Source organism: Castor canadensis, chromosome 13 (genome assembly GCF_047511655.1).
Source record: "Castor canadensis chromosome 13, mCasCan1.hap1v2, whole genome shotgun sequence".
NCBI classification, from domain to species: Eukaryota; Metazoa; Chordata; class Mammalia; order Rodentia; family Castoridae; genus Castor; species Castor canadensis.
This window is the reverse complement of record NC_133398.1, coordinates 50,487,870-50,512,650: the sequence shown is the minus strand read 5'-3', so window position 1 is coordinate 50,512,650 and position 24,781 is coordinate 50,487,870. Positions and strand designations below refer to the sequence as shown.

Genomic DNA, 24,781 nt, shown 5'->3' with positions numbered 1-24,781 from the left:
ACAATTATAACTAAGATTATAATTACAATTCAACATGTACTTGAAGCAGGTATTATCATTTCATATATTATTCAGTTAGTACTTTTCTTTTTCTTAGTACTGAAGTTTGAACTCAGAGCTTTGTTCCTGCTGAGCCAGCAATCTTATCACCTGAGCCAGACCTCCAGCCCCTTGTACATTGGTTATTTTTCAAACAGGGTCTCACGTTTACGCCTAGGCTGAACTGGACTGCAATCCTACTATTTATACTTCCCTCATAGCTGGGATGACTTGTGCTTGGCACCTCGCCCAGCTCCAAAATATTTTGCCTGCCCTGTCCTCCAACCACCTCCCAAGTAGCTGGATTTCAGGTGTAAATCACTGTGTTTAGCCCTACCCCACATTATTTTTAATGTATGGTTATTATTTTAAGTTACTTTTCATACAAAAATCAATAGCACAGAAAACAGGGACTGTACTTGTAATTAATGTTCACCAAGGGGAACATACATACTGGCTTAGAGGAAGTCTCTTTTTATTTCTAACTTAAATATAATAATAGTGGGCAAACTAGTAATTCCATTTATTCTTTGCAAAATCAGGATGGAGTTTCTTTTGGAAGAATTAGTATGTGTCTGCTTATGAGAATATACTAGGAACCCCAATACCTCAACTTCAAAAAACAAAAAGGCCATTTAAAATAGGCAATAGATGTAAGTAGACAGTTCTTAAGAGGAGAAACATAAATGTCCAACAGGCAAACAAAAAGTGCTCAAGAATACTAATCAATATAGAAATGTGGATCAAAGCAACATGTCATCCAGTAAGAAAGGCAATTGTCAACAAGTCTAAACATAACAAGTGCTGCCAAGGAGAAGGGAATCCTTGCACCCTATTTCTGTGAAAGAAATTAGTAAGTAATTAAAAACAGTATGGCGGTTCCTCAGAATAGTAAAAGTAAAACTACCATATGTTCCATATCCCACTACTGTATCTATCTATCTATTTATATCTATATCTATATCTATCTATATCTATATATCTATATCTATATCTATCTATATCTATATATCTATATCTATATCTATAAAGAGAATGAAATCAGGCTGTGGAAGACACCCGCACTCCCAGGTTTTCGCAGCACTATTAACAGTGGATAAGAAATGGAAGCAAGTAGTCATTTACTGTTGAAGAGATTAAGAAAATGTTGTATGTACACACCACGCAATGTTTTTGGCATAAAAAATAAAACCCTTATTTGCAGCAACATAGATGAATATGGAGGTCATCATGTTAAGTGAAGTAGGTCAGAAACAGATATGTAACCTATAATCACCTTCATATTTGCAATATAAAAATGCTGATCTCATAGAAGTTGAGAATAGAGGATAGTTATTAGAGGTTAGAGAGAGTGGGATGCATAGGAAAGATGGTTTTTGAAAAGTTGATCGAATTATATAGGTTACAATTGGTTAGGATGAAGATGCTCTAGTGTAATGTTGCACAGTACGGTGACTATACATAACAGTAATATACTCTACACTTCAGAAAGCCACAGGAAGGCATTTTGAGGATTTTTAGCATAAGGAAATGATAAATGATGAAGGAGAAAAATGTTTACTCTGACTTAAACATTATCCAATGGTTTATATGCATTAATATTGCATTGTACTCCATTCATATGTAGAAATTTTGTTTTTAATGTTTAAGTTTAAAAATAAATGTTAAAAACCTTAAAAGAATGAAAGAATTAACAATTCCATGTCTTCTACACCAAGAAAAATAAATTGATTAGATATTAGAAAAATATTTTATTAAATTAAATGCAATGTCATGTTGCACAAGATATTTATGGATAAAATAATTTAAATCTTATGAATAATAGACAAACATTTAGATAGATAAATAAATTTAACTATATGGATATAACAATCAAATGCTTATAAATTGAATTCAATGTTGCTTAATATTCCTGAAACTATTTGAGAGATAAATTAAATTCATTTCACAATCACAGTAGAAATAAGAATCTATATAATAGCAGAAGTTGTGGAAATGAGATTCATTGTATTAGTTACTGAGAGCCATTTACATGTTGGACCAGGTTTCATTCCTTAATGGTTCTTGTTGGTGAAGATAAGGATCTCATGATTTCTGCTCTGACACCCTCCCAGGCACAAGGGCTGTATTTCTTCTCTTCCAGGTGGAAGTATGGAGTCCTCATGAATCATGGGAGGTTCTTCCTCCACCACCTCCTGTGTCAAACAAGTTTCCAAGTCTTTAAGTTGTTGAGAAAGGGCATTGCAGAATTTGTCCAGAAGGGCCTTCTCCCAAGCAGCAGAGGAGTCCTTTGAACTAAGAGGTTGTAGATCTCCTGGGTCATCTCATGGAGGACAGAAATGTCTTGAGCCCTCTGGACCTGCTTGCTGCTAAACAATTCCTAAAAAAATCCAAAGTCATTTCGGTCCATCAGGCAAGAGAAAATAGAGATTCTCTTCATGTGTCACAGGACTATTAAGGCCCCCCTATTTCCCAAACCATAGGTCTGTGGTCCAGGGAGCAGGTTGACCTGCAGCTGAATACCACCAGGGCCACTAGGAAAGCAAAGCACAAGACCATTGGGGATGTTGCAGATGCTGCTGGCCTGGCAGAGGTGGGTGATCCTGGACCTTAGCCCTAGGTTCTCTGCAGACCTTGATGTGTTCATCTGACATAAGTAGAGAATATTCTGTGTTCCATTTTCTGATTTCCCCCTCCTTACTTTCTGCTTCTCCTCTTACATCCTTTATGCATTTTCTACTTGCATTTTACACAGTGTTTCTCACCTATTTCATTATTGCTTCTCCTGTTCCTCTCTTCCAAATATTTTGTAGAAATTTACTTGTTGCTGAAATTTACATTAATTTAATGAAATATATATACTCTATATTTATCTATGTTCCATATCTATAGCTCTAGTATACACATAAAAAATGTGAAATTTACTTTTCTTATAAAAAGAGAGTTAAGAATGACATAACTTAAGCTAATGATTATACTTAAAATCTTTGGAACTTTAATTTTATAACTATATTTTATGAGTGACTTTGAGTTCAATTTTTGCATGTAAATTATATGCATCAAATTATGTGGAAAGTAAGATTCCTAACATCTGAAAAATTTTATTGATGGAATGATACTTCAAAATCATCCAAACGATTTTAAAAATGAACAATGAAATCACTTTACCTCATATAATTTTGGTTGTAATTTACTTTTACTTTTGTTTCAGATGGAAAAATAATTTTAACTTGACTATTTGACATTCAACCAAACACACTGTCAACAGTTTTCTTTCAGGATTTCACAAAATTATTGATGTGTTATTAAAACACTTTAGAGGGATTACACCATAAAATATCAAGCATTTTCTTCTTTTATGGTTCTGGGATTTGACTCAGGGCCTATCCCTTGAGGGACTCCACCTGCCCTTTTTTGTGATGGGTTCCTTTGAGAAAGGGTCTCACGAACTAATTGCTTGGGCTGGGTTCAAACCATAATCCTCCTGATCTCTGCCTCCTGAGTAGCTAGGATTACAGGAGTGAGCCACTGGCACCTACCTAATTTTTAAAAATGAACATATTTGATTATAAACAAAACCAACAAGATGGCCAATGACACCCATGTAATCCACAGACTACCTTCAGCAATATGTCTTTAGATCAAAACAATTAGAAATGTTTTTCCTTAACCCATCTACTCACTACCTGTTCTAATTTTGAAATACTTTGTCTATCTTCTCTTTTGACTCAGAAGATAACCCATCAGGAAAAAGGAATACTAAGGAACCAGATTATGTTGAATAGTATTGGGCTTTGGAGGACCACAGACTATCATATCTTCTCCCATTTGTGCAATCCTGAAGAATGAATTTTTACATCTTTGAAAATGATATAATGATCAGCAATAAAATGTGATTCATTCAATATCATCAATTTGAATCTTTTGCATATTTGCATTTAAGTATAGCTTAGCAAAGGAATTTCATAGGTTCCCAACAATGTAGATTCTTATTAAACAAAAGAAATCATCTTTGCTTTAGGTTCATAACTGGAAAAATATTTTGTGTATGAGTTAGATTGCTTCAGACCTTTGGATTCTACCTTTTGCATTGCTTGATAAGGGAAAAGGGAATACCTTATTTTTTAGTGGGGATTGTTTGTTTGGTTTTGGTTTTGTTTTGTTTTGTTATAAGGCTTTGTCTTGCTAGAATGGTGCTCTGTTACTGGAGCCAATTCCATAACTGGTATGGGAACATCTTTAGCAAATCAGCTCTTTAAGAACTCTCTCATAGTCTTATCATGTTATCCTCAGTACTCAGTGTAACCATTCAAGAGTAATTTATACAACAGCTGTTTCTCAGATTTTCTCTTCCTTCTGGAAGGTATTCATGGAAATGCTATCCTTCATTTCATGAATACACTTATCCTTTGGAGTGTCCTCAGACACTCACAGAAATAGGAAAAGATTATTTAGTTCTTCCATATCTATCTGTTTTTATGGGACAACACATTTCATTTTAATTTGATTTTGAAACCTTGACATAAAATAATTAGAGTTCTACTTCAGGTTTAAAATCAATGAGTTTTGAGTCCATGGTCAAAATAGTTCTCATTGTTCTTTACGCATGTGTATAAAGAACTCACTTTTACACATACATATATACTTTTACACTGGACATACAGCCATACATGTGGCCTGAAATACCTGACCTATTTACTCCAAGGACTACCACTTCAGAAATTTGTAAAATACTGAGCAAAGAAGCTATTTTTTCAACCTTGTGTCCTAGCATATTAGCCAGGTTTCCATGTTAGCAGCTTATTTTATGTTTATGAGGGAATCATCATTGTAATAGTGGTGGAAATGTAATAGGAATGTGCAGTACATATATGATTTGAGAGGACAACAGATCTCATTATACTTTTAAATTCTTCATGGCCCTTCATGAAAAGTTGCAATTGAAGATTTTGCAGAGAAATTTGGAACAGAAAACCATTTTACTTTGGGATATATTCTTCAAGCTTATATTTTTAAGAGTTATAATACCAGTATGAGGATCTGGTACCCAATGGAAGACTGACTCTCTTCTTTTGTTTCCATGATCCTCAAGAACCTACAAGGAGTTACCTGATTACCTGAAGTTAGTCTTCAGTTAATAAGGACACAACTTGATTTTACAATGTAGTGCAAGACCTCTTCCCTATATTCTTTGCTATTTTTTTGCAATGAAACTGTGCATTGGGGAACTAATGTAAGTGCTTCTTTCAAAGAATAAATGATGCTAGGAACTTTACTTAATGGCCTCTTCACTGAGGTTCAATTGTGGAGTTAGATGTTGGGATGGAATTTTTAAATAATGTGTTTGCGGCAAGAAAAGTTGTTAGTTTTCCTCCTAAAATTCATTAGTGCAAGTAGTGTAAGCATAGTGTGGATCAAGTGGTAGAGCACCTACACTTAGCACCTTGTCAGTGCAGATCACAGAAGTGCATCCCCCCAATAAAAAGAAGATGTGAAAATGAAGTGTGGTCTCATTCAGTGACTTGTCTCAACCTAGACTTCCTTTCCCTCAATCTTTGTTTCTAGGTATCCTGAGAATAAATCTATGCCCATTAAATATGCATGGATGTGAATTTTTCCTGTGTAGCCTTGGCCAGTAAATATACTTCCATGTGAGTTACCCTACTTTATTTCTTCTGGAATGTAGTAGAATGGGCTCACACACAAACAATGGATTAGGAGTTATGTGTCATTGATGACAAAGCCAATGGTCATACTATGGTCCTTGAACCCTACTTACTCCCCTGAGTATGGCCAAACAAGAAGTCATCTGTTCAGAAATCCTGCTCTTAGCCATTTTTGAAGTAAAGATAAATTTATATTATGATCTAATTACTGATCATTTTTGTTTACCAGTTACAAAAGCTAGCCTCAATCTCACTGAAAAATGTTTTAAAGATATGTCATCATCAAAAATCCTTCCTATAAAAGCTCTATTTCAGACTTTGGAACCTGAAGTTACCCTCATATTAAAACAAATACACAAAACATTATTATTTAACATTATTTATTTAAGAAAATAAATCAGGTTTTTCTTTCTAAACTTTTAAGTAAATTCACAATATACAACATACTTTTAAAATAATCTCATGTGTTTGTTTTCAAACATTGTTCTTCTGGTGCTTAATCTGAGTTCTTAAATAAGGGTTGACAAACCAAGAAAAATAGATTACAGACCACAAAGCCTCAGTCAGCAGGTTAGGTTGAATTTGTTAATGTGAATATGTAGTTTCTGAATGCTCTACAGAGAGAAGGTGGATGAATGGTCAGAGAGCTCATTCAATACACTATCATAGGACATATCTGTAATATTCTATATGGTTGGATTTGGAAAACAGGAAGTTCCAGAAAATGGATGAGGATTTCAAGGCCAAAGTATGATAGGACCTCCCAGGATGGGTAGTATGGAGGCATCATCACTTCACTTTATATTTTTGTCTCTCCACAGCTCCATTCTAAGCAGAAGTCTGTGACTATTCTATAGGTCTGTGATGTTGACTAGGACTCTAGCCTGGGCCACGTGTTGTCTGTGAACAGTTATGAGGCAACAGCACACTTCAGATCATGGGAAACTTGGATGACCTTCCTCTGCATTTTACAGATCTCTGAGGCTTTGGTTTTATCTTTCAGCATTGTGTGCACTTGGGATCTTCTTCCTGTCACACAAATGTACTCTTTGGAAACCATAGTTGTCATTGTTTTTGTTTTTGTTTTTTCTTTTGCTGAACTGGGGCTGGAACTCAGGGCCTACACCTCAAGCCACTGCTCCAGCCCTTTTTTGTGAAGACGTTTTTCAAGATGGTGGTTCACAAACTATTTTCCAGGTCTGGCTTTGAGCTGCAATCCTCCTGATCTTTGACTCTGAGTAGCTAGGATTACAGTATAAGCCACCAGCACACAGCAGTTGTCATTGTTTGAAAAAAACAGAAACATCAGTCTAGCAAGTAAACCCCAGGTCAGCCCACAAAAAGAGGTTGATTTGTTTTACCTTTCTTCTCTACTTTTGAAAAATAATTACTAGGACAAAGATAGGTTTGGAATGGAAGTAGGACATTGACATAGAAAATTAGATGGGTTAGCGCAGGTTGTGGAGTGGGGGCTAGTGTGAATCCAGTACTCAGACCATCTATCTGGGAGTGGTAGTTGGCTTCTGAGTAATGTTTCAGGCACTTGATTCAGAGTCTGTGGATAAACACTTGATTTAATAATGCAACCAAAACAACAGGCCTTAAATCCTCATTCACCAGTAATCTTCCCATGTCAAGTGTCTGTGGTCCAAGACTGCTTGTGTCTTGGCTGACATGGAAAGCAATGATGATCCTCTGAAAGTCTCCAGAAAGTAGTTGACATGTTGCCAGGGATTCGAGTATATTAAATGAAGAATGCATGATCCTGAAGATCCAAGTGCCTTTCATCAGTAGAGGTATGTTGCATGAAATATAAAAGAGGACCAAGTGCAGAATCTTATTCTTCATTTCAGTGTTTCAGAGGACTAATATAAAAGATTTTTGTCCACTTCAAACATGAGTATCATGGAAAGAACATGGAAAGAACTGAAAATCAATGCTGAAAAATCACATCATTCACTAGTAATGAATGTGTGCTACTTTCTTAGAAGGAAGATAGTGGAGTTGTCTTTTCATGTCATTTTTCTTGTCATTCAGCATCAACAAAGAGACTGGAAGTAACAACATAGCTCTTTAAAACAGAGCTTTAAAAGGGTGGTATTCTGCTGTGAATTCCAGGCTCCTCAGTAAGTAAAACCTAATATCCTTTCAGTGAGGTCTTAGATGTACAATCATAAAGGAGATCTGTTTCTATGCCCATTTCTCTCTGAAAATAATTATCTCAAAGAAGAGCCCCTTTAGTTAGATGTTATAACTAGAATCCTTATTATGGGTGTTCTGCTTGTCCATGGGAATTGAACAATGATTGAATCTGACCATGATCTTGCCTACTAGGTGTGTGAGATGTACTGAAAGGACTAGCAAATTGGAAGCAAAACTTCTGGGTTTTGCCTTTGGACATATTCCAGGTTCACTTCCCTGTGTTTCAAATTTTGTATCAGAGAATGTCTGTCCCTGCAAACCTCAAAAGTTTCTGTGTGATCACTTGGGGAATGATGTGAAAGAGCATTAAATGTACAGAATTCTAAACATATGTGAATCTTACTATCATTGTCACTGAACCATTGACTTGTGTCAATTCCTGGACATTCAGCACCGAATCTAGAAATTACTCCCAGTGGAGTATTCTACTTAGCTTAGTACATGATTTGTCCTTTACTTGATATACCCAGGCTTCTACTTTCTCTGTTTGGAAAGCTCACTGCAAAGACACTAAATGTTGCAACAGACCTACTTTATCTATTTCCTTTTAGAAAAGTAAGTAAGCAGTTCTGTTATTCCAGATATTCCTCTATCTTGCTGGTCTATGAATTCTGGTGCTCCAGTATAGTCAGGGTTGATGTGAGAAGAATCCATAGAAAAAGTAATGTGACATCAAGTCTTGTAGTGAGAGATTTTTTTTAAATGTCACTGCCTGTCCCCATTCTTCTTTTGTGTGCTCTTTGCATGTCTTTTTTCTTGCAGGCTGTACAGGCTGCCTTTGGAGCCCTATTGCTTTCCAGACAAATTCCAGCAAGACTCTTGATCTGAGGAAGGTGTTAGAGCAACCACACAAGCACACATCATATTCTTCATGGAAACAGGAAGATAATTCTCTTTCATTGTCACCTTTGGAATTCAGTGAGTCTTTGCTCACTCTCTTACTTCTAGCTTCCTTCCTCTGACTGTACTACTGGTACCATCCAATAGTTTCCTCTTTTTCATCATGTAACTATTGGATTCCTTTCTCCAACTAGAGCCTTCTTTTTCACTGAAATTCATTGTCATGGCCATCTTTTACCCTTGCCTTTTTCTTTCACTTCCACACCTAGAGCACAGTCAAGTACTAGACCCTGGTCCCAATAGAAATCTCATTTGCTTTCGGACAACACTTCAACACCTGACCCACCTCTTCCCCTGTTCTCACTTTTCTTTCATTTCCCTTTTCCCAGATTCCTGGCAACCACCAATCTGTCTCTGTAGTTTTTATCCTTTTCCAGAGCGTCAGATGTCTGGAATTACAAGTACACAGCTTTTTCAGAATGACTTTAATTAGCCATATCCATTTAAGATGCCTCCATGTTTTTTCTTGGTTAATAGTTTATTTCTTTTTAACTGAATGATATTCTATTGGCCAGAAGTGCCAGAGGTCATATCCATTCATGTGTCAGAGGACTTTTTGTTCCCTCCATGTTTTGCAATAATGAATAAGGCCTCTATAAACATCTGTGTGCTTGCTCTTGTATGGATACAAGTTTTCAACAAATTTGGATAAATATCAAGCAAGGTGAATGCTAGATAATGTAGTATGTATTTAGTTTTGTGAGAATTTATCAAACTGAATTTCAAAATAACTATACCATTTTGAATTTCCACCAATAATAGACAATAATTTTGTTACTCTACATCCTTGCCAGCATTTGGTGTCAAAGCTGAGATTTTAACCATTCTGACATGTGCATAATGGTATTGTTACTTTTTCTTGCAATTCCCTAATAACATATGAGAATGAGTATATTTTTATGATGGTAAGTTGCCATCTGTAGTTTTGATTGTGAGGGGGTTTCCTGAACTGGCTGGCATTTACCATCTTCTTAGGGAATCAAGAAACCCTTGTATGCTTTAGCCACAAGAAAGTTCCCTGGGAGATTGTCTTCACTTCACCAGGAGCATTAAGTATTCCTGTGAACCAGTCCATGACTCTGAGGCAGTTAGAACTCATCACTGGGACCATTAAATGGAGGGATGTGAGGAATCTCAGAAAATCTGGTATCCTGGTTGATGTGTGTCTTCGTCCTACTTTCTCTGACATCTATTTCATATATGTCTCTTGCATTGAGAAATTGTGCTTTTCATTTTCTGAATGCTCACCTATACTATTTTATCTTCCCTTCACAGGTTCTTTTAAACAACTAGAATCTCGCATCCTGATCGAGCTTGTCCTAGAAACCTAACTGAGGGCAATGAGAGATGTAGAAGAAGACAACAGACAAAAACAAAACATGCATAAATCTGGGGCTAGGTAGGCTTGTGTGCTTGGATGGAGACACACCAGCATCCCCCACTTCCAGTGGATTTATTATGTACAGTAGCAACACAAGGAGGAGAGGCATTTCTCAGGGGAGATGGTGTGACACTGTGATGCTCAGAACAGGAGGAACCTGTGACAGCTTCTCTCCAAATGTAAACATTAAGGGAAAAAACAGCTGTACTGCATCTTGTCCACTTCTGCAGCTGAGGCTGTACCAATCAAGCATGCAATTTTACTGGGCATAACTATACTTGTTCCCTTCTGTGATTTGAGGCTGTGCCAAACTCAAACACACAGCTTATTCAATATACCTGTCAGTATATTGACATGTGGGGGACATCTCCACATGTCCCCCCCATTTTTTCCTTAAATGTTTGCAATGAAGCCTGTCCCCTTAATCCAAGGAGTTGTCTTTGCACGGTTCAGCATTTGACCAAAAATAAAAAAGAAAACAGGTGAACAATACCAGAAAGAGTACTTTAGTAACTTAAATGGATTGAAATCCTTGAATTCATCCAGGATAATTTTTGCAATATTAGCTGGAGAAACAACATTATCATAATCCATTTGCATGGCCAATGTTTGTTGTCTGAATAACTGGAAGTCCACAGCACTGCTTGCTTCATTCTCGTGTGCCCATAAGATGAGTTTTGCCTGTAAAGCCATAGTCATATATTGAGGCACCAAATGTCCTGAAGAATGACCTCCATGTGCACTGTATCATCAGTAAAGATAGAGAGGTGGCTCTACCAAGTGATAGGATGCACCATTGGCAAGTTGGGCATGAAAGTCCAGTATGCATCACCCCGGACAACACCCACTTGTATTATAATTATGACCAATGCCACCAGCAATGTGGCTGTGGGATTCCCAGTCATCCCCAGGCTACCAGTTACCATCATTGCCATGTCCATTAGTTTCTTAATTTGACCCCAGGTGGGTGGCTCATTGTCCTGTGTCTGTCTCACCAGCAGCCATTTCTTTGGCTGCCCTCTGGTTGGTGGAGGAGTCAGCCTTAGAGGCTTTCTGTCCTGGGGAGAGTCTTCCAGGCTCAGCCTTCTCATCTTCGGGACCAGGGGATCCATGAGGCTTGACAAACCACGATGGTACCCACACTGGGTGTTCTGCACCTTCAGGAAAAACACAAACATGCCCTTGGCCCCACATAGCCAAACAATGAACAATGACATGCTTAGTGGCCTCACTAGCATGTGTGGAGGCATAGATATAAATTGCCTGTGCAAGCCTGAAGCATTTTGATGGTATGCCACATGACTTAGGCAGGCAGCTTCTACAGGTGCAGCAGTTTGTGTGGGCAAGCCCAAAGCAAGCCCAGAGATTAGGTTATCTGCCCAGGCATTACCATCAGCAAGTGGGCCAGTGAGGTTAGAATGTGAGCGCAAATGGCTCACAAAACAAGGATAAAGGCGAGTTTGCACCAGACTACTCAACTGAAAGAAAAGATTAAATAACTCTTCACTACTATTATGACCAATATAAGCAGTTTCAATGCAGCGTAAAACACCCACTACATAGTGACTGTCACTGTATCCATTGATAGGTTGTTGTGGAAAGTCCCTGAGGACCATGACAACAGCATATAGCTCTGCCCTTTGAGCTGAGGCAAAAACAGTATGTTCAACCTTATGGCAATCATTGGTGTGATAGGCAGCAGTACCACTCCCATGAGCATCAGCGAAAATTGTGACAGCCTCCGATAGAGGGGAGGATAGAATAATTTTTGGAAAAACAAATGCATGAAGTGAGGCAAACTGTAAAAATTTTGAATGTGGGGGATGTTCCCGGATCTATCCTGGAAAATTAGCCAGTGCAGACTGCCATAAGTCTAAAAATTGCCATAACCAATGCTGTTGATCTTTTGAAAATGGGACAACAATATTACTGGGCTCATGCCCCAGCAATTCACAACAATGACTACGTACCTTAGCAATCAGCCTAGCTACCAGCTCATGATATGGAATAAGAACCTTAGCAGGAGAGTGACCCAAGTATAACCATTCCAACACCCCCTGCAGTCACCAGAGTGTTACTGTCAGCATTGATGGAGAGCATAAGATCAGTAATTGAACAGGCTGCTGTGGATCCCAGTGCTGAAGCTGGGCTGTAGTAATTGCACTATTTTAACCAATGCCTGTCGGGCATCCTCCATAATTTCTCAAAGTGAGGAAGATTAGAGTTACCCTTGAGCAGTTGAAAAAGAGATAAGGTGTCAGTGGCAAGTTTTAGAGAGGATCTGAGCCAATTGATATCTTCCAGCCATTTTTGTAAATCATTTAAAGTTCTTAAATTATCCTTCCTGATCTCTACCTTTTGAGGATGAATTAAGCATCTGTCAATAACTTGCCCTAAATATTGAAAGGGAGGCATTGTCTGTACCTTTTCTGGGGCAATGCACAATCCCAGGCCTCAAGGTCCTTTGTAAGATCTGCCAAGATTAGTGAAAGCATAGACTCACTGGGATGACTTATCAGAATATCGGCCATGTAACAAAGGATATAAACTCCTGGACACTTATGGCATGTAGGTTCTATTGCTACAGAAACAAATTCCTGACACATAGTGGGACTGTTAGCCATGACTTGGGCCAGTACTGTCCAATGAAATTGACACCCAGGGCACTGATGATTTGGTGATGGTAAAGTGAAAGTAAATTTTTCTCTTTTGGATGGAGAGGAATGGCAAAAAAAAGCGTCTTTAAGATCAATAATGCAAAGACAATAAATTAATGGAATAGCTGTGGGGGAGGGAAGGCCAGGCTGAAGTCCTCCCACTGGCTGCATTACTCTGTTGACAGCTCTTAAATCCTGTAAGAGCCTCCATCTTCCTGACTTTTCTCTAATCACAAACATTGGAGTATTCCAAGGGCTCATATTGGGTAAGCTCAATATGCCCTGCCTTTAATTGTTCCTCCACCGGAGCTGTGGCTGCAGCAATTACTCCCTAGTCAAGGGCCACTGATCCACCCCGACTGGATCTGTTGAAAGCCATGTAATTTGGGCTGTATGTTTGAAAGGGGGTGATTAATTTGTTGGACCAGGGCCCCTACTGAAAAGGCTTCACCACCTTATATCATAGCCCTGTCCTTCCTAGATTCTCTAAAGGCTGTACAGGATGTAACTTGCATTGTTGATATTTTGCCAATCCCCTAACAGGATTATATCCTTGTTAAAACATTTGGTGAGAGACCACACTATTAGGACTGCAGAGTCTAATCCCATACCCTCCCATACCTCTCTTCCCCACAGATTAGCCAGAAGATTGTCTAGGACATAAGGAGCAAAAAGCCCTGAGTGTCCCTCCTCATCCCTCCAATGGATCTGCTGAGCACGCTTGAGGGGGCCCCACGAGCAGCCCGTACCCCTTGCATATCAGGAACAGAGGGTTGGCAAGGCCAACTTTTTGGCCAATGTCTAGCAGCAATTATAGAGACATCAGCACCAGTATCCAAAAGCCCCCAAAACCGTTTTTCATTTAAGAACAAGCATTTCTGGCCTATCTTTTGTTACTTGTTGTACCCAGTAGGCATGATTAGAGGAATCAAATCCTCCAGCTCTCCACGGGATGTGAGTTAACACCTCACCTTCTTCACATTTAGGAGAATAACCAGCTGAGCTATTTTTATCTCCAGGGACACTGCTACAAAGACACCTGGTGCCTGTGTCATTATCTTGATTTCCCCAGTATAGTCTTCATTAATCACACCTCGATAAACCTGTAATCCTCTTATGGTTGCACTACTTTTCCCTAATATTAAACCCACTGTGCCCAGGGGCAGAGGGCCATAGACCACCATAGAGATGATTTGCATTCCCAAATCAGGTATACATATTGGGAGGTGGGACTGAGGTCCAATCCTGTGTATCCTGGGGTTGAGGTTTTCAATGGTGGGTATTGGTGAGGAGCCTGCATGATGATTGTCCCCACTGTTTCACGGGGCTGGGGCTGGCACCACTGGAAACTTCCCTACCCTATAAGGGGTTGCCCATCTATATCTGTTTTGGAGTGACATTCATTTGCCTGATGTTTTCCCTTTTGAAACCAAGGACATATCCCAGGGGGTTGAGCCCTAGGCCCATTGGTACCAGTGGTGGCCCACTGCTGGACCCGAGATATCTAGCTGTGGTTGGGCTTATTCCAACACTCCCTAGCAAAATGTCCCTCTTTTCCACAGTAAAAACATACTCCTTTTTTCCTTCCACCAGGGTGGAACACTTCATTTAAGATAACAGCTAAAGCTGTACCCTGGATGTGACTCGGCCAGACATCTACACAAATTCTAATCATTTTCTGCAGAGTAGCTCTTTGTCTATACGGCTGAAGGACTGCTTTACAAACCTTATTAGCATTCTCGAAAGCCAGCTGTTTTACCCATATATTTCCTGCCACTATCCTGCCTACGTTTTGCAGCAGGCATGCCACAAACTCTTAATATGGCTCATCAGGACCTTGGAGAATGTTAGTTCTCCAAAATCTTTTCTCCTTTCATGGGTAGTTCTCTCTATGCCCTTGTGCCTGCAATGGCAATCTGCTGATACGTGTGAAGCAGATACTGTAATTGATTATCTACGCCTTCAAAAGGTCCTCCTCCCATGAGCATATCTGCAGTGATATGCAGTCTATGAACCAAATTATGGTTTGTCTGCTCCTGACATAACTCTACAAAACCTGTTTTCCATAGCAAGTAATCACCTGGAGAAAAGCATGTTTTAGCCAGCCCTGTCCAGTCATCTGGAGGCATCACAGTATCTCCTACCACACTCTGTAATGGCCCCGGCATAAATGGTGCTTTAGAGCCATACATTGTACAGGCTTATTTCACCTCCTTTAAAGTTTTAAATGGAATCTTTTCATGAAATATCTGTTGCAAGCCAAGGTTGTTAGGGTCTGGCCTCTTGAACACAAGGTAAAATTTAAAACCAGCTGTATCCTCTCCTTGACTGCCAGTCACTTGCAAGGCAGCCTCCAAGGGACTCTTAGCAAAAACAGAAAAATTCTTGGCCCGTGGAGGGACCCCCAAATGCAGGGTTCCCTGTGCTTGACGTGCCAGAGCACCCTCCTCATCTGACATTAATCAGAATCCGAATCATTGTTGGACTGAATTGTAATTTTATGGGAAAACCTATACATATAAGGTGGAGCTGATGGCTCAGTGGCTTTGCCACCTACTGCATGTTTTTCCTTTAAGGGATACTGCCTGGCTGATTGTACGGGGCAAGTCCACATCCTAGCTTGAATACCAAGGAGGCTTTATGTGAGACAGTAGGCCCCAAAAAATCTTTAATCAAAGACCACAAAGCAAAAGTAAAAATGGGCATGCATTCTGGCCTCTCAGCCACATAGCATGCCCTCAGTCTGTCTCCTACCTCATTTCATGTTTCTAAGTTCACAGTGTATCCTTCAGGAAACCACAAGAAGGTACCCTGTACAAAATCTAAAAATTGTATAAATTGAAGTGACCTGACTCTTATTCCTCTAATCTTTAAAATAGCTTTTAAAGCCTGTATATAGAGCTCTCAGTCCTTAGATCATCCTCTCCCATGTTTTTATACCTGGCTGTGTTCAACTCACTCTCTCCCCACACCTTACTTGTTTCTCATGTGTGCACTTCTCAGAGAGTATCTCCTCATCTCAGGCTTCAAGTTCCCCTGTAGTTAGTTTCCCATCCAGGCATCACCTCACTCTCAGGTCCCTGTTCGGGGTGCCACCTCTCCTGTCCCACACGAGCTTGTTCTAGAAACCTAACTAAGGGTGATGAGAGATGTAGAAAAGACAACAGACAAAAGACAAAACATGCATAAAGCTGGGGCCAGGTAGGCTTGTGTGCTCAGATGGAGACACACCAGCACCCTCACCTCTAGTGCGTTTATTATATACAGTAGCAACACGAGGCAGAGAGGCATTTCTCGAGGGCAGGGGCGTGACACTGTGATCCTGGGGAACAGGAGGAACCTGTGACAGCTTCTCTCCAAATGTAAACATTACAGGAAAAAACAGCTGTACTGCATCTTGCCCACTTCTACAGCTGAGGCTGTGCCAATCGAGCATGCAATGTTACTGGGCATAACTATACTTGCTCCCTTCTGTAGTTTGGGGCTGTGCCAAGCTCGAACATGCAGCTTATTTAATACACCTGTCCACTCCCCACACTAGAGAACATCAGCAATTTATTCTCTTCCTTTTACTCAACTTGGCATTCATTTTCCCAAAAAAACATTTCTTTAAAGATGTTGTAACCAATGAACGTCAGTCTTCCAATGGGAAACTGCTTATGATAAGTTAAGTCTCAGATAAAGAGTGATCTTCCTGCAAACAAAATTTCCTCCTGATCATGATGCTTTTTTGGTTCTCTTTATTTTACAAGACAGCCTCTTGATTTGTCTCCAAAGAAGGAATTTAGAGATATTTGACAAGTAAGCTCTTTAGGAGAAAGGACTTGATCTTCATATATTGTGTAATTTTTACACAGCTCATAGCAATTACTCAAGTATAATTATTGGTATAGAATATTTTCAGCTTTTCACTTACAAAGAGTGATTTTCAAATGTACTGTGCTTCCAGAGCCCTGATGAACAGAATTGTAACAGTTATTTCCATCTATTCTTTATTTCTTACTGATGACAACACAGGGTGCTGGCAAAATCACTGGCTATCTTATTTAATTTGGCACACATGGGCTTGTCAATTCTACTTCTAAACCCCAGAATATTTTACACTTTCCACTGTACACTCTCACCTCTGTAGTTATAAAGGACATTTTTCATTCAACCCTCTGGCTCAAGGTACTAACTCTCACAAATGTCCCAATTTAACTATCAATAACTCATTCTTTTACAAGCTGGTATAGGTGATCTCAACAAAATAACAAGAGCAAAGAATTATAACATTTTCAGTTTTTATCTTAAGTAGAACTGAACATTATAACTTCTAATTGTTTATTTATAGGTTGAGTTCATCAATAAACTGATAAGCATTAATTACACTCTATTTTTCTGAGTAGACCCAGAGGATTCAACAATGATCTTCCTTACATCAAAATTTCCTATTGAAGGAACTATCATCCTTTCTGAGATTAACCAGTCAGTGCATTTCTTCTTAACCTCTTAGTTCATCATTACCTGTCTCCTGGTTGAAATGTAGGACAGTGAAGCCCAGAATATGATGATAGAAAATTACTCTTGGTTTCACAGTCATTAACATTTTACACATTCTTTTTAATTCTGTATTTTTCTTTGCCAAGATCGAATGGTCACTTCTGAGTTGTTTTCATTTTCACTTTGAGGTTATTTCCTACATAGGGAAGTAAAAATGGAAATGGAAATTTCCTCTACCAACATTTTCAATACATTATTCTTTGCTTTCTCCACTCAACTTAGAAAGGTGATCCATGTGGATATATTGAGATAAAAGGAAAAGGAGTGTAAGTCTACATATACTGAAAGAAGGAAAGTGACTGTCTTATGAGGCAATGACTATGGAATTTCTCTTTCCTTACTCTTCCTTCCACTTACTCAAAAGTTATTTTAGCTTATCAACTCCACCAATCCAGCTCTTATAAGTACATGTGACCCCACGTACTGATGGTTTCAATTCACAGGCCATCTTCCTGACAGTCGATGGCATATTTGTGATAAAAAATGTTGAGTATAAATATGGATAAATTGCCATTGTAAATAATGTAATATTATTTAGAATCAATAAAATATTATGATTTTATTTTATGACATGTGATTTGTCAATACATCAAATCCATGAAATCTACCTGCACACTAAATATTTTCCAAAAAGGAAAAACTGGACTGAGGTGTAGCTCAGCAGTAGAGTGCATGCTTGATGTGCTGGATACCCAGTGTTAATGAATTAATTGAATTAAATAAATGTTAAAGATGCTCAGAAAAAGGCTCATACTGTTCTCTTCTCCATGTCAGAATGCAAACTTCACAATGTATATTGTCATCACTTGCTCTAACTCTCCCTGCCACCTAGGTGAGCATGTTCTGTAATGGTTAATTCTAACAAAAGCACTGACACTAAGATCATCAGAGCCAATGTAGCGGACAATTGCAATGCACATTTGACATGCATGCATTGATTCTTCTAAACAGTCTTAGTCTTGAGTAAGCATTTATCAGTATTCTTGCTTGTCCCTCTAAGGTAGAATTATTATAATTCTGGTTCTTTTGTGGCTTTTATCTCCCCTTAATGTTAAAATTTACACAAATGAATTCTAAGGTATTTCTTTTCATTGTTAACACTTCCCACATGACCACTTTTGTTCTTAGGTTTTTGGTTCATAGCCTTTCTTCTAAACTGCACTTTCAAATATACAATTGGCAGTGGACACTTGCACTTTTATGTCTATCAGTCAGTTGTAAAGCATATCTGTTTCTTATATTTATTTCCCCTTTTGGTAGTATTGGGTTTGAACTGAGGATCTCATGCCTGCTAGGCAAGTGCTCTATTACATGAACAATACCCCCAACACTTTTTGTTTTAGTTCCTTTTTCAGAAAGCATCTTGTACCTTTGCCTAAAATAGCCTTAGACTGCAATCCTCCTACATCTACCTCCAAAGTGGCTAGAATTACAGGCATGCTTTACTATATGTATCACTGCTTCTTTTACTTTTATTTCTTGGTCTTCATTGTTCCAGCTTATAATGAAAGAATTTCAATATATTTCCTGTTCTCATTAGAGTGCTTAATCTAACTGACAATAATAAAATATTTAAGCTGGACATGTTTAATTCTAGCTACTTAGGAGTGCACATCAGGAAGATCACAGGTAAAGGCTAGCCCAGGCAAGCAGTTTGCACAAGCTCATCTTGAGCAATAAAATCTGGGAGCAGTGGCAGGTCCCTGTAATCCCAGCTGTGTGGGAAGCATATATAGGAGCATTGAAGTCCAGGCCAGTCTGGATATAAACATGAGACCCTATTAAAAATAACAAAAATGAAAAATAACTAAAGTGTAACCAAAGTTGAACTTAATGCAGTTATTCTTTAAAAGTTACTTTTCTTACAAAAATTAAAGACAAAGAAAGCAGGAACTCTACTGGTTTTGTTCACTTCTGTATCCCTAGAGCAACATATACTCAGGCTTAGAGGAAGTTTTCTTACTTCTAACTTAAATATAATAATGAACAAACTATCATAACATATATTCTTTCATGGATATAGTTTCCTTTTAAAGAATTTACATGTGATTGAAAACTAGACCATATTGGGAATTCCAAAAACTCTCTATAAAAAACCAAAATAGATTGAACACTGGGTTACAGATCCAAGTAGATATTTCTCAAAAGAAGGCATAAAATGACCAAAGGATACATAAAAATTCTCAACATTACTTTTCATCAAGAAATATAAATCAAAACCACAATGAGATATTGCCTCACTTCAGTAAACATCACTGCTATCAAAAAGACTAAAGGTAACAAGTACTGGCAAGGATACAGAGAAAAGGGAAACTTTCATACTATTGATGGGATATAAATTATTAAGGTCATAATAGAAATAGTAACATAAAAAATAGAACTACCATATGATCCACAAGTTGCCAGTTATATATCCAAAGGAAATGAAATCATTGTGTCAAAGAGACAGCTGCACTATCACATTTGTTGGCATACTATTCATAACAGTCAAGAGGAGGAAACAAAGTAAGTGTCCATCAACTGGTGATGGATAAAGAAAATGTGGTACATATACAACATGGAATAATCATCAGCCAAAAAAGAATGAAAGTCTGTCAAGTGCAGTAATATGGATGGATATGGAAGTCAGATATTCGGTGAAGTAGGTCAGGTACAGACAGACAAGTGCCTCATGGTCACACTCATATCTGCAATCTAAAAATGTTGATCTCATGGAGGTCGAGAGTAGAAGGTTGGTTATCAGGGGGCCAGAGAGAGTGGGAAGCAAAAGAAGGATGAGGAAAAGTTGATCAAAGGGTATGAGTTGTAATTTGAAGGAGCAACAAACCCTCTTGTACCATTACACAAGATGGTGACAACATATAATAGTAATGTACTGTACCCTCAAAAACTAGAGGAGAGGATTTTGAGGATTTTCCCCAGAAGGAAATGGTAAACATTTGATGAGATAAACATGTGTAACCTAATTTTAAAACTATGAAATATATACAGGTCTCCCCGTACTCATCTATAAACATTTTATGTTATTACATATAATAAAATCATAAATGCTTTAAAAATTAAGTAATGTAAGTAATTAACAAATGCATGAAGTTTTCCATAGGAAAATTTAATGAACAAAGAAAAGTGTTTAAAAATAAATGCTTTTGTAGTATTAAATATAAGGTAATGTTATACATTATAGTGTATAGACAAAAATATTTTAAAACTCATAAATATTTAAATAAATAAATATTAAAATAAATAGCTATATCCATATGGTGTAAGTGGCTAATTCCAACAGAATCGAACACAATTTTGCTTCATGTTTTTGGTAATGGCAGACAAACTGATTAAATTTATGTCACAATTACAGCAGAAATGAGAACCTTCCGTGGCACAGCTTGTACACATGAGATACAGTGCATTAGTTTCTGACAGTTAATTTCCATGATGGACCAGGTCTCACTCCTCACTCCTTAACCTTTTCTGCAAGTTCACTGAGGAAGAAAAGGATCTCATGAGTTCTGCCCTGACAACCTCCTAGGCACAAGGGCTGTATTTCTTTTCTTTCAGGTAGAGAGTGATCCTATGGAAGTAATTCCTCACAGCCAGTGTGGAGTTCTCATGCATCAGGGGAGGCTCTCCCTCCTCCACCTCCTGTGTCAGACAGGCTTCCAGTTCTTTCATCTGCTTAGAGAGGCCAGTGCAGAATTTGTGCAGAAGGGTCTTCTTCCAAGCAGCAGAGGAGTCCTTTGTGCTGAAGAGGTTGTAGATCTGCTAGGTCATCTCATGGAGGACAGAGATGGCTTGAGTCTTCTGGACCTGCTTGCCTTCAAACTCCTTCTGGGGGAATCCAAAGTTATTTCTGTCCTTCATGCAAGAGAAAGGAGAGAGTCTCCTCATTTGTCCCAGGAGTATCAAGGACCTCCTGCTACCCAGGCTATGGTTCTCTGGCAGATCACAGCCCAGAGAGAAGGTTGACCTGCAGCTGAGCACCACCAGGGCCACCAGGAAAGCAGAGGGCAAGGCCATTGGGGATGCTGCAGATGCGGCTGGCCTGGCTGAGATGGGTGATCCTGGACCTTTTCCTCTGGGTTCTCTGAAGACCTGGATTTGTTCATGTGTTTTATATAGGAAAAGCACTACATTTCATTTTCTGATTGTCTTCCCCAGCTTTTCTACTTCTTTTTTTTTGTTTTCCTTTATGTATTCTTTATTTGTGTTTTGAGCAGTTTCTAAATCATTTTGGTTTTCAGTATTGCTTCCATTTCTCTTTTTCCCCTTTCCAAAGCTATTTCAGAAATTAAAATTTCCACTAAATATTTATTATAGCACAAATATTATATCTATGTATGCATCTACCTTTTACATTAAAATTGTGAAGTTACTCTCATTCAATGTTGATTTAAAAATAATGGAAATTTAAATTAAAATTCATACCTTAAAGCTTTTTAATTCTCACTGAACTTTGTAACCATAATATTCAAATGAATTTTAATTCACTTTATTTACCTACATTGAGTGTAATGTGTCAAATATATGTCATGAATTAAAAATTTCTAAATACATAATACACTACTGATAAATATATCAGCAATAATATTACTAAGAAGTATATTTGATATATTTCAAAATCATTCAAACAATATGTAATAAGCAAAGTACAAGAACTCTTACAATTGATTTTTGGTGTTCTTGACTTTTAAATCTACTTGATTGGGAAAATAGTTTTTAACCTTACTGGCTGCTAGATAGTCATCCAAAGTTGGTCAATATATTTTCTTTTCAGCATTTTGCAAAATCATTGATGTGTTAAAAACAGATTTCAGTACAATTGAATTATAAATCATTTTCTTTAATTCTTGAACCTAACTCACATTCAGAAGCTTTGAAATTCAAATAGCAAATTCAGAAAGACAGTAAATGCCAGTCCATAATAACTAAAGGCCACCTCTTAAAATATGTCTCTGAGTTCAAAGTTAGAAAATTGCTCCCTTAAACCATCTACCCACCACAAATTCTAATCCTGCAAACATTTTGTCTGTTTTTCATGAAGACAATGTCAATGCTTCTCTGTGCTATGGATGAAAACCCAACAAGAAAAAGGAGTGAAATGGCCAGTGACAAATGGTCAAATAAAAATGGGCATGGATGTATATTTCAAAGAAGTAAAAATAAGTGATGAATAAACTGCTGGGGGAAGGACATACATTTCAACTGGCTATTAAAAGCTGTGAGGTTTTTGTTCCTTTGTTTACTTTTGCCCAGAGGTTAATAAACTTCTTACTACCTTGAACATTTTTACCTAAAGGAATGAAAAGGAACAAGTTTTTGATGGATAGGGTGAAACTTTGGAGAATTAGGGACTATCATATAATGTAAGATTTATGCAAACTCCAAGAACTAATATATGCAACATTAGGAGTAATATCATGGTCAATGATAACATGTGATTCATGTACTATCAATGTTCATTAATTTGAAATTTATTTGGACATTTGCACTAAAGTTCAACTTATCCAAAGGAATTTTATGGGTTCAAAACTAACTGCATTGTTACCAAACAAAAGAAATCCTCCTTGCTTTAAGTTCATAACTGGATAAATATTGAGTATTATCATGTGAAGCATTAGCTTTCAACCCTGATCCTAAACTTTGGTTTTACTTTTTTATTTTTCATGGGGTGTTAGGTTGCCTCAGACCTTCTTTTTCAGTGGTGTTATGGGAATATCTTAAACAAATTAACTGTTCAATAACTGGACTCTATGTGACTTACTGTGTTATCCTCAGCACCAGACATGATACAATCCTTCAACAAATAATTTTTACTGCTTTATTTCTCAGATTTTCTCTTCCTACTGGAATTAATTCATGAATGACAAAGCCATTTGGCTTCATAATGGCCATATTGAGCAGGATTATAAAGACAATGGCTAATATTTCTATCTTCTCTTCATGAGCATCAATGCTGACTACTGAGTTTACTGTGAAACCATTAGATTTTATATCTTTAAAATGTATATGACTCTGGGGATTCTAATTACAACAGTATAATTTTCAGCTCTTGCCTAGCTCTATATTAAAATCAGAAAATCACCACTTTTATTCTTTCTACACTTTTATAATTAAAAATTAGCTATTGGTTTAATCTTCAGACCCATATATTTAAACCAAGGCTCTGAATGAATAGTGGAGCTCACAGAAATCAGACAACATATCACACTACTTTTGGGAATAGTACTTGTGTATCCTCAAATTATCAATCCTCTATCTTTCCTACCTTTGACTAGTACAGGCCAAATTGTCATAATGTCTGTATAAAATGTAAATCATTGTGGCATCAAATTAAGAAGGTCATTCTAATTACATTGTTATCACAGTGAATAAAATATTCAGGAACCAACTTAATCAAAGAGTGAAAGGACTCATACACTGAAAAAAGCACCAAACTATGAAGGAAATGAAAGAAGATTCAAACTAATGAAAACAAATCTTGTGTTCATTGATAAGGACAATTAGTATTATTAGAATATTCACTACCCAAAGCAATCTACAGGTACAAGGCAAGTCCTAACACAATAATAAAGTCTACTATGCAAAAGTACATAGTATTCTAAAGTTTATAGAGAATCTGAAAGGATCAGAAAAGAAAAATCAATTGAGAGAAAAAAAAAAACTAGAGAACTCAACTTTCCTAATTTCAAATCGTACTGGGAAACTACAGTAATTGAAGCACTATGGTAGTGGCATAAAGTCAGATATCTACATCTATATCTAACTCTAACTGTCTATCTATCCCAACTGAACAGAAGAGTCCAGAAATACACCTTCATTATATGGTCAGATGATCTTTGACCAAGTGTCAAGGGTACAGTATAGGAACAGATAATACATTTAACAAATGACAATGTATTCAAAAAATGAGGGTGGGCCCTTATTTTACACCATATACTAAAATTAACTCAAAGTAAAGTATAGAAATAACTCATTGTACTGTACCTCACTGATATTGCCAGTTTAACAAATTGAAAGGCTGTGGGAACACTGTTATCAAGCAAGTCTATTTGCAACTTTTTTGTGTATACATGTGTTGACTGTATATCTCTATGCCACCTTTTGATGATTCTTGCACTATTTGGAGCTTGCCTGTTAGTTTTATACCTGTTGTGATAATCTGTGATTGATGATTTTTGGTGTTACTGTTGTAAATATTTGGGGGTCTTACAAGTTGTGTCCCTTTAATCCAAACTTAATTGGTAAATGATTGTTTGTGTTCTGACTGCTCAACAGCCCTCTTGTTCCCCACCTCTCCTCCTATCCTTGGGTCTCGAATTCTCTGAGACACAAGGATATTGAAATTAGGCCTGTTAATTACCCACAATGATCTTTAATTGCTCAGGTAGGAGGAAGAT

The 24,781-nt window shown here is 37.6% G+C and overlaps 2 pseudogenes; both read right to left on the bottom strand.

Annotated features, from left to right (window-relative positions):
- Nucleotides 1-2,086: 2,086 nt before the first annotated feature.
- On the bottom strand, nucleotides 2,087-2,598 carry LOC141415460 (interferon alpha-4-like; annotated as a pseudogene).
- An 18,233-nt stretch (nucleotides 2,599-20,831) lies between these two features.
- On the bottom strand, nucleotides 20,832-21,434 carry LOC109689819 (interferon alpha-2-like; annotated as a pseudogene).
- Nucleotides 21,435-24,781: the final 3,347 nt, after the last annotated feature.